The sequence below is a fragment of the Cariama cristata genome, unplaced genomic scaffold, assembly GCF_000690535.1.
Source record: "Cariama cristata isolate BGI_N322 unplaced genomic scaffold, ASM69053v1 scaffold14647, whole genome shotgun sequence".
Lineage (NCBI taxonomy): Eukaryota > Metazoa > Chordata > Aves > Cariamiformes > Cariamidae > Cariama > Cariama cristata.
Genome location: NW_009628462.1, coordinates 14943 through 29884, shown reverse-complemented (window position 1 = coordinate 29884; position 14942 = coordinate 14943).

Here is a 14942-nt window from a genome sequence, read left to right as displayed (position 1 = left end):
AAATTGATGGGGAAGGCAAAGTGTAACATTGTACAGAGGGCATTACATCCTCACTGCTGTTGCCCTTGAATCGGCAAAAACAGAGGGTACTCTTGTATGGTTGCAAGATTAGAAGGTAAGTCTGGGGAAAAAATAAGAAATTCTGTTTGATTAGGTAAAGGAAGACGAAGTTTGAACAGAAAAGTGATGTATTTTATTAGAGTAATGGTTATAAGTTATAAAAACCAGACAAGCTTGCAGACATGCTATACCTCCTGCCAACTAATGTAAGAAGGTATAAGAGATCAGGACAGTCAGCTAACTTGAGCAGCAGAGCCCTGGTTCTCTGGGAATTGTACAAAATTATGTCTTATGAAACACCAATTTTTGTTTTGCCCAGGCAGATCCCTCAGTCTTAACAATTTTAGGAGAAGTGTGCAGAAGGGAATGGTAAAGATGAAAAATAACTTCAAAATCCAGACAACAAAACTCAGCTAAGTTTAGATGTGTACGTTTCACATTGCCTATCCATCCATCTCCAGGTTATTCTGCTTTTTTTATAAATATGGGAATGACATACAGCACTATTTTGTTTTTAATCTCTTACCTGTGAGATTGTCAAGTTTGGATGCAAGAAAGAAACAGAAATAAATGTCACTAGTTAGGAACGTAAGGGGAATTGCTTCACTGGGACACCAACAGCATTTTTCTCACCGAGCCACTACTAAGAGAACCATGTTTTCTCCATATCTTTTCCACAGCTCATTTCACCATCACATCAGAGCCAGGGTTTGTGTCCTATTCAGAAACCTGGGAGGGGAGCAGAGGATAAAGCATGGGCCTCTCTCCTTCCACGTACAAGTGGATGACTGGCATTGCTAGCTGCATTAGCTACAGTCTTCCATGCTAAAACAGAACTGGTGGGCAACTCTTTCTCATCCCCAAACCCAGCTCCTCCTGCTATGCCTGTTTACTAAAACCTCGGTCATTATAAAACCTTTCTTCTCCAGACAAATATAAATGTGACAGCCTCTCCTGCTGCTGCTGCTAAGAGAATTTAAATCATTATTTTTTTCTAAAAAAATTTTGTGCTGATAGGGTGCTACTAAATCATGTCTTGGAGACCAATGCCCTTTTGCTCACAGGTTAACTACAAGACAAGTATTATGAACGAACTTTATGCACACAAACACACGAAACACACACAGACCTTGCCATATAGCTTATAGCACTCCATGCTAAAGAAATGTCTTGTAACAATACTGCGTATTACGCTTACAGTGCATCAAAAAACTTTACAAGAACATTAAAAAGCAATTGAGGAGAAATTACATTCATGCCTGGCCCCTCGAGACCCCACCATATTCCATAGGAGACACCAAAAGGAGGGTCAACAATGCCAGATCTACATTTGCCAGAAGCATTTTTCTTTCTAGGCATCTTGCCCCAGTTGCTATGATCACACTGGGTGTCTCAGAGACACAGCAGTCTGATCTCTGTCAGAGCAACCTTAAAGTTTCTGGGAAATCTGGATATCTCTTCGCTTTGTGCTTCTGACGGAAAAAAAAAAAAAAGATTTCCCCATTTATCATTTTCTTTGCTCTATTCCAATAAATACCCTCCTTCTGAGTGCAGTCCTGATTCCCCATTGACAAGGAGAAAAACTTGATGCACCTGCAGTGAAAATGAAAACACACTAAATCTTGAGCCTTGCAGCTGAGACCTTACTTGTTTAACTCCGCAGAAAATGTGATCCTGATTTAGCCGACACATCTACCCTTAAAACTCCACAGTGAAAGAAGCAAGCAGCCAAGCAGATCTGTACCTGTGAGGCAAGTGGTTGCACTCTGCTGTTTCAGGATCTGTGTTGAGACAAAGCAGTGGGAAATGGCACGAGTTTCATAACAAGATAACCAACTCGCCTCCTGTCTTCAGCACAAGTGCTTAGTAAGGGCCAAAGTCTGCGGGGCCATGCGGGGGACACAAGTCTTCACCGTGGTATCTTCGCCTCTCCCTCGTGAAGCACAGCCAATCAAGCCGGCAGCGTGCAAACCACAAACCACGCAGGAACTCACAGGCACCGTAGCTTACCGAGCTGGGTGTGGGACTCAGCTTAGTGTGGTTTTATTCTCTTACTAGCGAGGGTTGCAGCTGCTCTAGAGCAGTTTCTCTGAATGCGACAGCTGTTTGCTGCTCCAGCTGCATGTCATGTGCTGGGGCACCCCATAACTTGCTCAATGCTCGGTTATTTAATGTATCTGTGTGGAAAGCACTGGCCCCTTTGGACACAAGTAGTGATCCTCAGGAGCAAGCCATCAAAGTTCTCCTAAAATGTGCCTTCTTCTCTAGTATGGAGTGACAATGGTGGTCATAAGCTATCAACATCTGAACTTGTAGAGCACCTCTCCTGCCAGACGTCCCGTTTGATGTGACAGAGTCCAAGGGTGCAAATCTGTAAGCAAACACAGGCAAATCAAAGATCATCTTGTGCCTGTGTAGGCACAGGCTAAGAGGGAGTCGATATAAGAAGGAGTCCAGTGTGAACTGGGGCACTGTCTTCAAGCTGTGAGAAAAGAGGTATGAAAATCTGATTCTTCTAAGAACACAGAAAAGGCATTTTTTGCCTATTTAGTTGTTGCATCAGTTTAGTCACTGGCAGGGGTGCATCACCGGAGGCTGGTGGCCTGGACAGAGTGACTGTGATCTACCCAAAGCAGTGATGATTTGTCTGGCTAACAGCTGCGCTATGGCTCTTTCAGATGGCAAAATATTTATGGACCACGTAACTGCCATAAAAATAAAACTATAATTAAGGCTTTCTCCTCAGGTGAGTAAAGGCTGAAAAGACACCGCTGGACTACTGCACTAAGCTGTCCCCCTCACACCTCTATCAGTTCCTCTTCCCGCCACCCCTTCAGAAAATGGCAGGGCTCTTCTCTCCCTCACAGCAGGGGCTGGAAGCCAGGGAGGGCTGGGCCTTGAGGAGTGATTGACAGCCCCTGTAATGCAAGGATCCTATGGGGGAAGGGAAGGCTGGTTGACAGCATTCTGATTGGATTAGGAGAGAAAGGGGGTGGGTGTTTGCAGGTGATTGGCAGGAGTTTGACTCTCCCAGGGAAAAGGTTACCCAGTAGTTCTTCAGGCTTCCTGAGGTAAGAGGAGGAGGGATGGAGGATGAGGAGAGGGCTGGTCCTGGCAGTGTGAGTCCATCCGTGTGTCCTCGCCTACATCAACCCCATTAGTAATTAACTCCGCATGTTAATTACACCGGGGCCAGAGTTACCCCTGTCCTACACTCATCCTGTCCCTGCTGGGGCTTGGCCTCCCAAAAAGGTTGTTTTCCTCCCACCTTTTCTTCCCTGCCCTCAGAGCTCCAGTCCCTCCTCGCACCTGAGGGCTGCCAGGGGCCAGCAGGGCCCTGTGGGAGAAGGGACATGGGTGATTGGAAAACTGGTTGCTGCTGGAGAGCAGAAAGCCCCCTTAGGAAACACCACCCTTGCTGCTTGGTACGGTGCTTGCAGCCGTTAGCACCTGGCATTTCAGAGAAAGGTAAAAAGGAACTGATAGCAAGTGAAATGTCTCCCTGCACCCATCAGTCTAAGACCACTTAAAATCTTAGCCTAAAAACATAATCTAAATTCTGTCTGGTAGACTGCAAGTGAGGAAAGGACCATTTGCTGCCGCTGAAATAGGTTCATAAATTATTGAGTCAGTCAGATCCACACGCCCTGATTTCTTGAATCCACTTTTCTTGACTTTGTACCTGTTTGAGGATCTGGATGGGATTCCATTTCCTTGAGTATGGTACAAAGCCTGGCCAAATGGTCTGTTCTTTTTCCAGCCTGCTGCTCTAAAGCAGCAGAAAAAAAATGATTTAACTCCTAGTTCTTGTTGACTTTGAAGAACAAGAAGCCAGATTGCTCAGGTTTCATCTGTGTCCCTCAAAAGAGCACAGGTGTTACAAACAGAAATGGGCAAAATTTTATTGATAATATTGAAACATCTAATAGTGAAAAAAAGTATTCTTAATAATATCTTTTGTCCAAAAAGTTACAGAGAAGGAGTAAGCCATTTTGTGAATTTCTCTTAAATTACTTTTTTTGCCATTTTTAATGGTGTAAGTACTTCCAATATGAAATGTTCTGATTTTTCAGCTTAAAACAGCTCTTTATCTCATAATTTACTTTGATTCGAATAAAAAAAACACCTTAAACAGTAAAAAATAATTTTGGGCAGAACACAACTTTCCATTTGGCCTAAGATAAAATACTCTCAACTATTCAGCCCAAAATATTCTTTGTTTTGCATTAGAGATGTCAATCTTGCAAGCAAACTAAAAATCAGTTATATATGCAGCACTGTAGCACTAATCACACAGATTTGGCTCAAGAACAGAGGCACAGAATGCAACAATCAAATGTTGATTTCTTGTCTACGAACACTAAGACCTAAACAGTGTTCAGCTTCATTTATATGACATGATTTGTCTGACATTAACTGATAAACAAAAGCAAAAGACAGGCAATTAATGCATGGCTATATCCAGGTTTCAGGCCTATATGGTCTCAGTGGCTCAATTTGAATATTATTTAAATGTGAACATCTACCAAATTTTATATTTCAGGGGTTTTTTTTGGTTTTGTTGTTGTGGGGGGTTTGTTTGTTTGTTGGTGATATTGTGTTGTTGTTTTTTTTTTTGTCAGAGGAGGATCTTTTAGGCTAATTACTTGGTTTAGTTATGATTCAACTATTTTGACATATTTTTATCTCTAGCACATCCTACCCTTTTAGTGTCGTAGAGTACTGGATAAATAACTACCTCTAAACATTAAGAGTGTATGATTTGTCAACATAGAAATCCTGTGTGGCATTGCCCCCAAAATACTCGTAATGCAGTGTCACTGTAGTCCATTCTTTTTCCACCTCTGAAATATTCCTGAGCTCCTGTAGTGAGGAGGAAGCATATACTGCCATTGTTCATGCTCTACGCATACAGAACTTCAAGCTATCGCTCTTGAACTTTTCACCATTTACTAGAAACAAAGAAACAGAAGAAACCATGGCGTACCCATCAAAATCCTAGACCTACAAAAATCAAACTGAGTGGGGACCCAGCTAAGGAAAACATGGGTGCTAAGTTTTCTGTTAAAGCAGGTAGTGATTGCAGGAGGATTATTTAATCGCCTTGTAAAACAAAGCAAAGCAATGTATGCTGCCATACAACCAATGTCACAGTGCAACTCTGCCAGAGAGAGAGAGAAACATACAAAGGCAAAATTGTGAATCTGATGATTGAAGTTTTTAATAGCTTCATTGAAACACATGATAAAATCAGTTTCTCGCAGCAGGAGGGAGACTGATAAAAATGGACTCCATTTGAAGTGCAAACAACAAAGAGACACAGGGAGTTGTAAAACATACAGCACCCTTCTCGTAAAGATCCTGCTTTCTCTCAGTTCCAAGTGTTTGCAACTGTCTCTCCCTGTGAAATCTTAATTAAACCAATATATTTCCCATCTTAGTCATCTGAAGATGTGTGCAGTTTGATAAAAAAAGGTTAATTAGCTCTATTCTTTAAAAAATTAAAAAGGTACCGTTTTGATCTTTTGCTTGAAATTCATGCCTATCCTTGCATTAAAAATGTCGCTCAATCTGGACTGTGGTAGCTAGCAGACAGGAGAAGCATGCTTGTCAGTGGGGCTGTGGGGAGGGGGCTCAGATGGAAAGCAAACATTTATTATGAATTTTAATAATTTTACCTTTTGTTCTCATAAAGTGTATTACAGATTGTCTCCCTTCTTGAGGCTGGGTGTTTGTCAGGGCTTGAAATCAAATTGATAGATGGTGAAGGCGGACCCTTCTGTGGTGACTCAGCTGGGAATTGCACTGAAATCTACCCAGCCTGATGCTAACTAATAAAAGGAAAGGAGAGGAACAGGAACATCTCATAAAGCTGTGAAATGACAATTCACAAGCATCATTTAAATCATTTGGAGGCTGCATTCCCTTTTTATGCTATTAACTGCCTTGACTAAAATGCACCTCCTGTTGAGTATACCAGCTGTGAAAGCTGACAGATCCAAGCGGATCAGTCTAGAAACACTGTTGTTACAGTTTAGCAGAGCAATTCACAGACAAATGGAAGCTCCTGTTTTAATTCCTTCACCTCTCTGCTCTTGTTTAGAGCCCTTCAACAATTCCGTAGAGAGAAGGATTGCAATAGATTGACACAAGACATTTCCTTCCCTTCGCCCTAGTTGCAGGTATTGTCCTTTTGCTGTAATGTAACTTTCCCTGGATCTGACATTTGCATTTGGATCTTGTTACGGGTGGGATCAAAATGCTAGCTACGGTAGCACCATAAGTCAGCTGAAGCTGTGGTTTAGCAGTTGAAGGTGTTAGGCTACATTTAAACAAGCTTAGTGGAAAATAAAATTGTCCATTTCTTCTTTCACTTGCTGGTGCTCTCTGTGTTCTTGGTAGACTTTTCATTGTGAAACACCTGAATATGGTGTTTTCAACCTATAAATGTCAAAGTAGTTAATTAATGTGGCATATATTATTGAGTAGAACCAAGCCACCTTCCTTCTCGTTTGGTGTCAAACTGTAGTCTCACCAAAAGGAGAGGCTGGGCATATTCTTTGTATTGTCTCCTTGGGCCTGTCATGGTTGCTTTATTTTTGTTTAAGCACAGTTGAATGGGACCAAAAGGTTACTGGAGAAAGCAGTCTCTTCTATCTTTCTGTTCATTAATTTTGCTCCCATAGAATCCCAATGTTGGCTGTCTTATGCAGATAAGAAATGGAGAATGTAATTATTTCTGTCTCTGCTTCTTTCTCCAGAATTTTAAGTGAATGATATCATGTTTGAGCTGTTACATTTGCAGAACTGTGTCGAGTTTTCTGATTTGGAGAATAAAATAAGCACCACGAGAAATGGCTGGCATCACTTACTGACTCTAGTTGCAAAATAACTTTTTACCTATGGCACTCAGGAGGCACATGAAGAACTTTATGAAAAATTATTCTGAGGCCAAATTAAGAGTCAGAGAAGCAACCGCTAATGATTCTTGGGGCTCCCCAGGTTCACTAATGTGAGAGATCGGTGAACTAACATACAGTCCAGTTTCTCTTTCTGAGATTATGGACACGGTATGCCACAGGATGACTGACTGCGGAAAGAACTGGAGGCATGTAAGTGCCTCACACAGTTGGATTATTTTGTAAATAATGGATCAGAGAAAGTCAGACACCATTGTCAACAGGGCTTCTTCAACGCTGAGACATTGAAGAATTTTTCATTATATGGGTAACACTGGAAAGAATCACAGATGACTTTTGAAGGCCTGTCAATTAAAATTAGGAAGTTTGGGGGGGATTATTTAAAGTAATTGCTCAAGGAAAGATAGCAAGTAATTACAACTGCATGAATAAATCAGAAAAAGAATAAGGAAACCCAACTTTTCCATGTTATTTTCAGAAAACAATACGTAAAAACAACACCAACACCTTTACAAGTAAGAACTTAGGAAAAATGACATCACTGCTGACTTTAGGCTTACATAAAAATGGAAATTTTTTTGAATATGAAGGCAGATGAGCTGAAATGCTGAAAACTGAAAAGAAATTAGCATCCATTTGGCATTTCGGAATATTAGTGGCTTGAAAATAAGCAAGACAAACTAATATTTCCTGTCTCTAAAATACATATTAAAATAGATTTGGATTTATATTGCTCTCTCATAGCTATATTTTCCTAGATTAATGAAAGGAATTGCACCAGGGAAGACAGTTAGAATTTGTGTATACAAATTCCTAGTTATACGAGTACTAATATGAGAATAGGGTAATTAATGTGGCTGCTCAGTGCGATGATAGCCCAGAGAACTTAGGTTACCAAGCAGCACCCCAGGTTTATATGTTAGGAAGCAAGTGCTGAAGCAGTTTCAGCCAGCAGCTTTGCTCATTCTGCAGTTCTGACAAATGCCACTGGTAGAAACAAGTTGGTTTTGAAGCAAATGTGGTTTCGCCAAGAAATCATGCTAAAGGTGCCATAATGCAGATAAGAGCACTACAGTAGTGTACAGGGCCAGGCAAAAGCCCTTCTGGCCCAGTGTCCTCTAGCTGAGAGTGCCAATAAGAGCAGAAAATGGGCAGGAAGAAAAGAAACAAAGTGAGCCTTCTCTTGACATTCCTTCCAGGAATTGTTCCCTGCAACAATCTAGGGAGTTGTTGAGCCAGAGATTTTATTTGAACAATTATATTTAAAAGGCACTTATTTTCTGTAAATTTATCTATTTATATTTTTGCCCTTCACTACACTGTGGCAATAAATGCCACAATTTACTTAACGCACAGTAGAGAAGAATACTTCCTCCTTTTTCTTTAAAATTACTTCCTGGTAATTTCAGTAACGTAGATTTTTTCCTCCTGAAGAAGTTAGGTTATGCTAACTTAATGGACTTCAAGTCAGTAGTCCAATGAAGTTCACACTTAAAGACAAGACTCAATGTTTACCACTCAAACATCTTTACCATTGACATTTAAGAAACTTTTTCTACTTCATAATTAATCAAATTGGTTGAGAAACTTTGTCTTTTAGGAAACCTGTAACAGCATATAAAATCTGTTATCTTTATGTTTTCAATGTCATCTCTAGCCATTGTTTTTAGGTCTGAACCTGCAAGAAGTTTTTGATAATTACTAACACCTTTATAATGAAAATAAATGGAAATGCCAATCAATTCATAGTAGAAAAGTATCTATACTACGAAGACAATTATCCAGTTCATATTAATTATTCCACCTGCTAGCAATCCCTGCAGAGAATCTGAATGTAAGAGGGGCCATGGAAAGTGAACTTCCTATTCTTCATCCTATTGTAGAGTGTTTCTTCTTGCACGTTACTGACACACTGATGGAAGAGCAAGTCATGTTCTGTTCTTGCCCATATGATAACTGGTATCTACTAGATAGAGGAATTGGGTATTTTAGATAGTGTCATCTGGCATATTATATGAGAATCCAAATTTTGAAAACTACTTTTTCTAAGGAAAAAGAAAGAATGAAGCATAAGCAGAGCACCAGAGTTTTCCTTAAAAAGAAATCAAGGTAGCTGTTGCCTATATGTTCTATATGATAGACTTTTTAAAATTTCAATGAAATATCCTGGAACAATTATCAGAAAGTCAAAACCAGAGAAACAATCTTCTTTTCCTTCCCCCTTCTTCACTGAAACTAAGGTTATTTACATAGGACACAGAATTGCTCATCAATTCAATTTGCATTCTGGGGAACAAATAGGTGGACTACAGTACTATGTATAAAACTTTTCTGTAGTGATCCATGAAATTGCAGTTAATTTTGCTGAAATGGACCATTATATTTTTACGTAGAAGTGAAAGAAAATGAGAAAGAGGAGGTAAACTGCTAGGAACTGAACTTCAAATACAAGATTAAATTATTACTAGGAACGTAGCACTGCTGGGAACAGCATGAGCTGCTAGATGAAACCACTGACCTGTTGGCTTTCAGACACAGCCAAGTATCCACCTTGCCGTAGTAAATTAGATGAATTATTGGTGGTGATGGGCCTGTCACATTGCACATTCATGTCCCCAAGTGATGTATGTGAAAGTGAATTCCCGCTGATAGAAGCTCCGTGCAGCTTCTGCTGGCTCTAAGGTGCCAACAGCATGCATCTGTTCTCTGCAATGAAATAATTGCATTGTGATGCCTCTATAGTACAGCTGTGCATAATGATTTTTCTTGATTTTATTCTGATAGATGAGATAAATTCAAGACTGTTCAATGATTGTACAAAAATCTGGGGGCTATGCGATTAAACTAAAGAAAACTCTAACTGTACCATGAGAATTTGCATTTCAATGCCCCTTTTTCCTCTCTCAGCAGAAGATGGCATGTGCTTCCACCTCGTCACCGCTTAACTTGAAAGTAGCATGTGGTTTAATGTGGTTTCAGAACAAGTCAGAAAAACCAACTAACATTTGGTCACTCAGTTCTAAGAGGTGTGTCACTGTCTTAACTAGCTATTGCCCTTCACCTGAGTTTTGGTTAACTGACAGTACATGCAGTCTTACTCCATCCCATTTGTGAAGGAAAATATCTCAACTGCAAAAACCCTTTGAAAAGCAATTTAAAAGCCTTGTGTTCATCAATGACCAGAAGTAGCCACCTGAACTAGCAGCTGCAACTCCAATTAATTTATCCATCAGGTCAGTCTATTTAGGACACCCCAGACCAGAATTCATCAGTGTGACACTACAGGAAGACTAAGGGCATTATCAGATTCAGTGTTTGAAAAACTTATCAACAACAGAAACAAGGAATGAAAGAGAAAAAGTAGTACACAGAGAAGGAGGTCTTAGTAGAGAATTTTCAGGTTTATAATTCTGAGAGGAGGAAGCCAGAGGTCTTTCAGTGTCTACAACCTGTCTCTTGAGGCATTCTATAGCATATGTTAATGTCTCTGCTCAGCATGCCAAAATGAGGAAAAAAATCTGCCTTATTTTCCCTTTCCTATGGTTCCTGACAACATCAGAAGAAGTAGTATGACAAACAGGCATGAAGATAACTAAAATATAAGTAGATCTTGTATTTTCTATATTATGCTGCCCCCTAAGAGGGCTACTATCAAAGGTTGTTCACCAACATTGTATTTCAGCTCATATCAGAATTTCCTGGTTCAGACAAACTTCAACCTACACAGTTCAAGCTTAAATTTTAAGAATATATGTGCTAAAACTTTAGTTGATTAAAAATGAAAATGCTTTCTGTGCTAAAAAAGTGCTATCTGTTAAAAATAAATGTTAAAAATCTGTACAGTGCAAAAAGTGTGAAAACTGGCAGGTTAATAGTTTTAGAAAAAGGGGACATGGAAGCATTTGGGAATAAAGTAATGGGTCTGTTATAGTACTCTCTTGTGTAGTCACAAATAGGGTTGTATTGTGGGTATTTAAATCTAGCAAACATATCTCTGTCTCAGTCTGTTTGTCTTATCCACTGTGTGGTACAACTTGGTTTGACCAAAAGATTTCATTCAATACTGGAATAGCAGGGTCTATTGATGGTTAGTCTTAAAATAGCTTGACAGAAACTGCATTGGGATGCCCCAAGCAGGAAAAAAAAGAATTGCTTTGGGTCAAGACTGAGGTGCCTGTGCAGGACTAGGAAGAGAGCATCAGTAGGGGAATAACAAGTAATCAGTTTAATGGACTCTTTTTCAAACTGTGCAATAGCATTGAGACTGACAAGTACGGAGACCAATTCTAGAAGAACAGGCGTGCTGTAGAAATGGTAGATTAAATGCTCTGAAAAGGTGGGTAGAGATCAATAGAATGGTTACAGTAGATTTGTAACACAGCTTGCTTTATGCTTCATCCCAACTACAGATGTCTTGCATAATTTAGAGACCACTGGTATTCACATGAACTAAATAGGATATATAGGTAAAAGGAGAAATTAATTCTTTGGGTTTTAGGCAGGATTCAAAAAAGTCCTCCACTTTCCAGGTGGATCACTACTTCAGAATAAAATGTCAGATGATATTCACTGTGAAATAACATGGGAATAAGATGACTGTATGCTAGTGTTAACTAAATCAGTATGGCTGTGTGCCACAAAACAAAGAGAAATTGCCCACTGGTAGCATATTTTCAGTTATTTTTATACAGCTTTTACATATATCAGATATTACAGCGGTCTAAAACCCATCAAGGCTATTTATTCATGAGTAAGTAATTCTACATAATATTTAAACTATAAAATGAAAGGAGGGGAAACTTCTGAATAATTAATATTGCCAGGAGTTAATTTTGTTCAGATAATCATCTAAAATGCTGTAAATTCCATTTGAACTGAAGTTGCAGTAGGAAACTTCACTAAAAAAGCCAGTGTTTAATATCAGAAAAAATGTACTTAGAATTTTTGGCTGGTTTTTCTTAGACTTAAATGCCAGATATTGAATACAAAGTTACAGGACATGACTGTTCAAGTTGACATACCGTCCAAACCAACCAAAATCACTACGTACATTTAGTCTGTTGCTGCACCCTTCACCCTGACCCATCAGTCCTAAATATTTTTGCATTTTAGATGCAGTCAGTGTAACATAAAGGATATAACGTTGTCTAGTCTCACTAAGAGAAAGACAGAAGTGCTGCAATTTTTGGACAGGGTGACAACAAATCTTGTGTGATGTGACAAACTCATTTCAAACAGAGAGAAGATTACATCTGTTTTTATTGGTGGGGATTTATGGTCTACTTGCTGCAGCTACTGTGGAGAAAAAGTATATGAAGTCCTTGCTAGGCCTTCCTCTGCAATAACATCTAAGATTTATCTGTGTAGCAAATCCAGGTGCAGGATAGCAGGAGGCAACTCCATGTTTATGTCAGCTATAGCGTATGGTCAACAGTTGGCAGGCATGCTGTGAGGTCTTCAAACACGGCTTAATGTTTCCATACCATATGTACTGTAATAGCTAATCACTATGGGAGTAGAGTCTAATGTTTCAGCACAATTTATTTGTTGGCTGATAAAAAATCAGTTAACACTTGAAATGCTATATGTTAGTAGTCTTTTTTTTTTTTTTTTAACCAAAATAGACAAAACCGCTAAAATCTACAGCTTTTCTGCTTTCTACATCCCAGGCCTGCTTTGTCCTTCTCACCAGACAGGAGCTGTAGCCTTCTCCCTCTTCCAGAAAACTTAAACATTTTCAGACAAATACTTTCAGCTGATCTGTTTCTCAAATATTTGGAACACTGTGTAGCTCCTAACGCACGAAACTTCAGAAATGAATTTTCTATGGGAGATTAAATCATCCTGATATAAAACAAATTCCTAACAGCTTATGTTCTTTTTGGTTCTTTGCATTTCAATGGTTCCATATTGCAATGTTAGCTTCAAACAGACTTACATGGGAATCACCAGAATCTTTGACATGATTAGATATTTTTTTTCCACACTAAATTCTGTTTATAGGTAACTGGGGAAAACTAATAATCATACCAAAACTAAGAAACTGAAGAATCAAGGTGCCTCCAGTGAGTGCTCCACAATGCCTTTAAGATTATGTTTCCCTCACTCATAGCCCCATAACTTTTCTTTTCAAAGCGAATTGTTGCTGAAAGATACACCTATGTAAGCTCGTCACAACACAGCAAAGGGAGGTTTTATTTTTTAATTATGATTCCTACAACTATGTGCAATAATCCAAATATATTCAAATTTCCAGAGGGAATCATCCCATTCCTTCCTCTCAGCTCCAGCTATGCACTTGTGCAGGAAGTTGTACCGACGTAACCACAGTGGAGAACGTAATAACTTTTAGAAGGACAAATTGGTTTTTTCCAGTATATCTCCCTTAATCTCATGGTTGAAGCGCTAGGGAAAAGTGGGCAGGAATCCACATTGGGGAAGCGGAGAGAAGGGAAATTGTGAGATTGCCCACTTCAACAACTGCCAACCATTGGATGCATTTAGCTGTAGTACGAAATCACACCCTTTTACACAGCTCTGGCAATGACGAGACACTTTAAAGCGTATGTAAATTGCACTGCATTTGCATCCACTTTAAGAATATTTTACATTGCCAGGACTATGTGAAAAACTGTAGTGCAAATAAAAAGTAGACCAAATACATGCACTGTTGAATTCAGTTACGTGTAGCTTCCTTTGATCAACTGTCTCTATGGAGAATGTGCTGGATAAGGGCAATTTTATTCTATTTACTGAGAAGCCCTAGAAGGCAGTGAATTTAAACCTTTTTGATCAGTGGAGCCCTAAAGATTGTACAGTTAAAAGTTGCAGTCTTCTGCACGGACAAAGTAAGCATAATGATGGTAGTCTTACTTTTCCGAGCTCTCAGGTCCCTTCGAAGCAGATGATGCAATTGGTAGATGTACCTTGAAAATTTGGCTGAAAGCCTGAGAACGCTTTATTACAAATAAGTTAATATAGCTAATAAAAGTTGCATCAGTGTTATTCAATGTTCTACAGCAGTTACAATATGGATGCTCAAGTCCTAGCATAAAAATCTCACTTAACAAGATTGAATGTGGTTACAAAGACATTCTCACTGGCAGTAACATAAATAATGAAATATGCTCAGATAATAGTGCACGACAACTGTCCCCTTAGGAGCTAGGCAAAAAATGTGGTCAGCTCACCCAGCAATCCCAATGAGTAAAAGTTTTAAGAGAGGTAACACTTTTCGTTATACAGTCTTAGCAATGTATGGTTAAAAGCTGAAGGAAAACACGAAGTGTGAAAACTTTATTTAAATAACATGATTTTTGTTGTTCTTCATTTTTAAATATTAGAAATTCCAGTTTGAACTCCCCTTGGAGCAATGAAGAGGACACTTTTTCCTTTTGTATGTCAGCTATATCTGTATTGGTATATATCTCTTCTGGGGGAGTCTCTCATCAGCTTCTCCCCTTTGGCCATGAATTGTACCAACAGCCCTCCCTTATTGCCTCCTTACCCTGGTAGAAGCTTGGATGGTTTTATGGTTGAGTTACTGCATTGGATACAGGCCTACATTATTATTTCTGTCACAGATTTCCTGTGTAGTCTTGGACAAATAATGTCTTTATTCCTCCGATGGTAAAATGAGGCTAACACATCTCAAACTCATAAGGATATTCTGAAGATCAGTTGATTAGTCTTTGTGAGATACTCTGATATTAGAGAACAGATGCTTCAAAAAAGCCAGTAAATATACAGCGATCTTTGATTTCTGGTCTTCCACAGCTTTTTTTTTAAAAAAAGCTTTCCACTTAATAAATCCCAGCTGGATGACTGTTCTTTTTTACTCAGCAGCTCTCACATTAGCTTTCTAAGGTGGAGCCAATTTTCTTCCCTTCTCCTTTTTGGAGCTCTTTACCCTTTGCTGATTTAGTACAACATATCCTTTCCAAACATATTTATTTGCTGCTT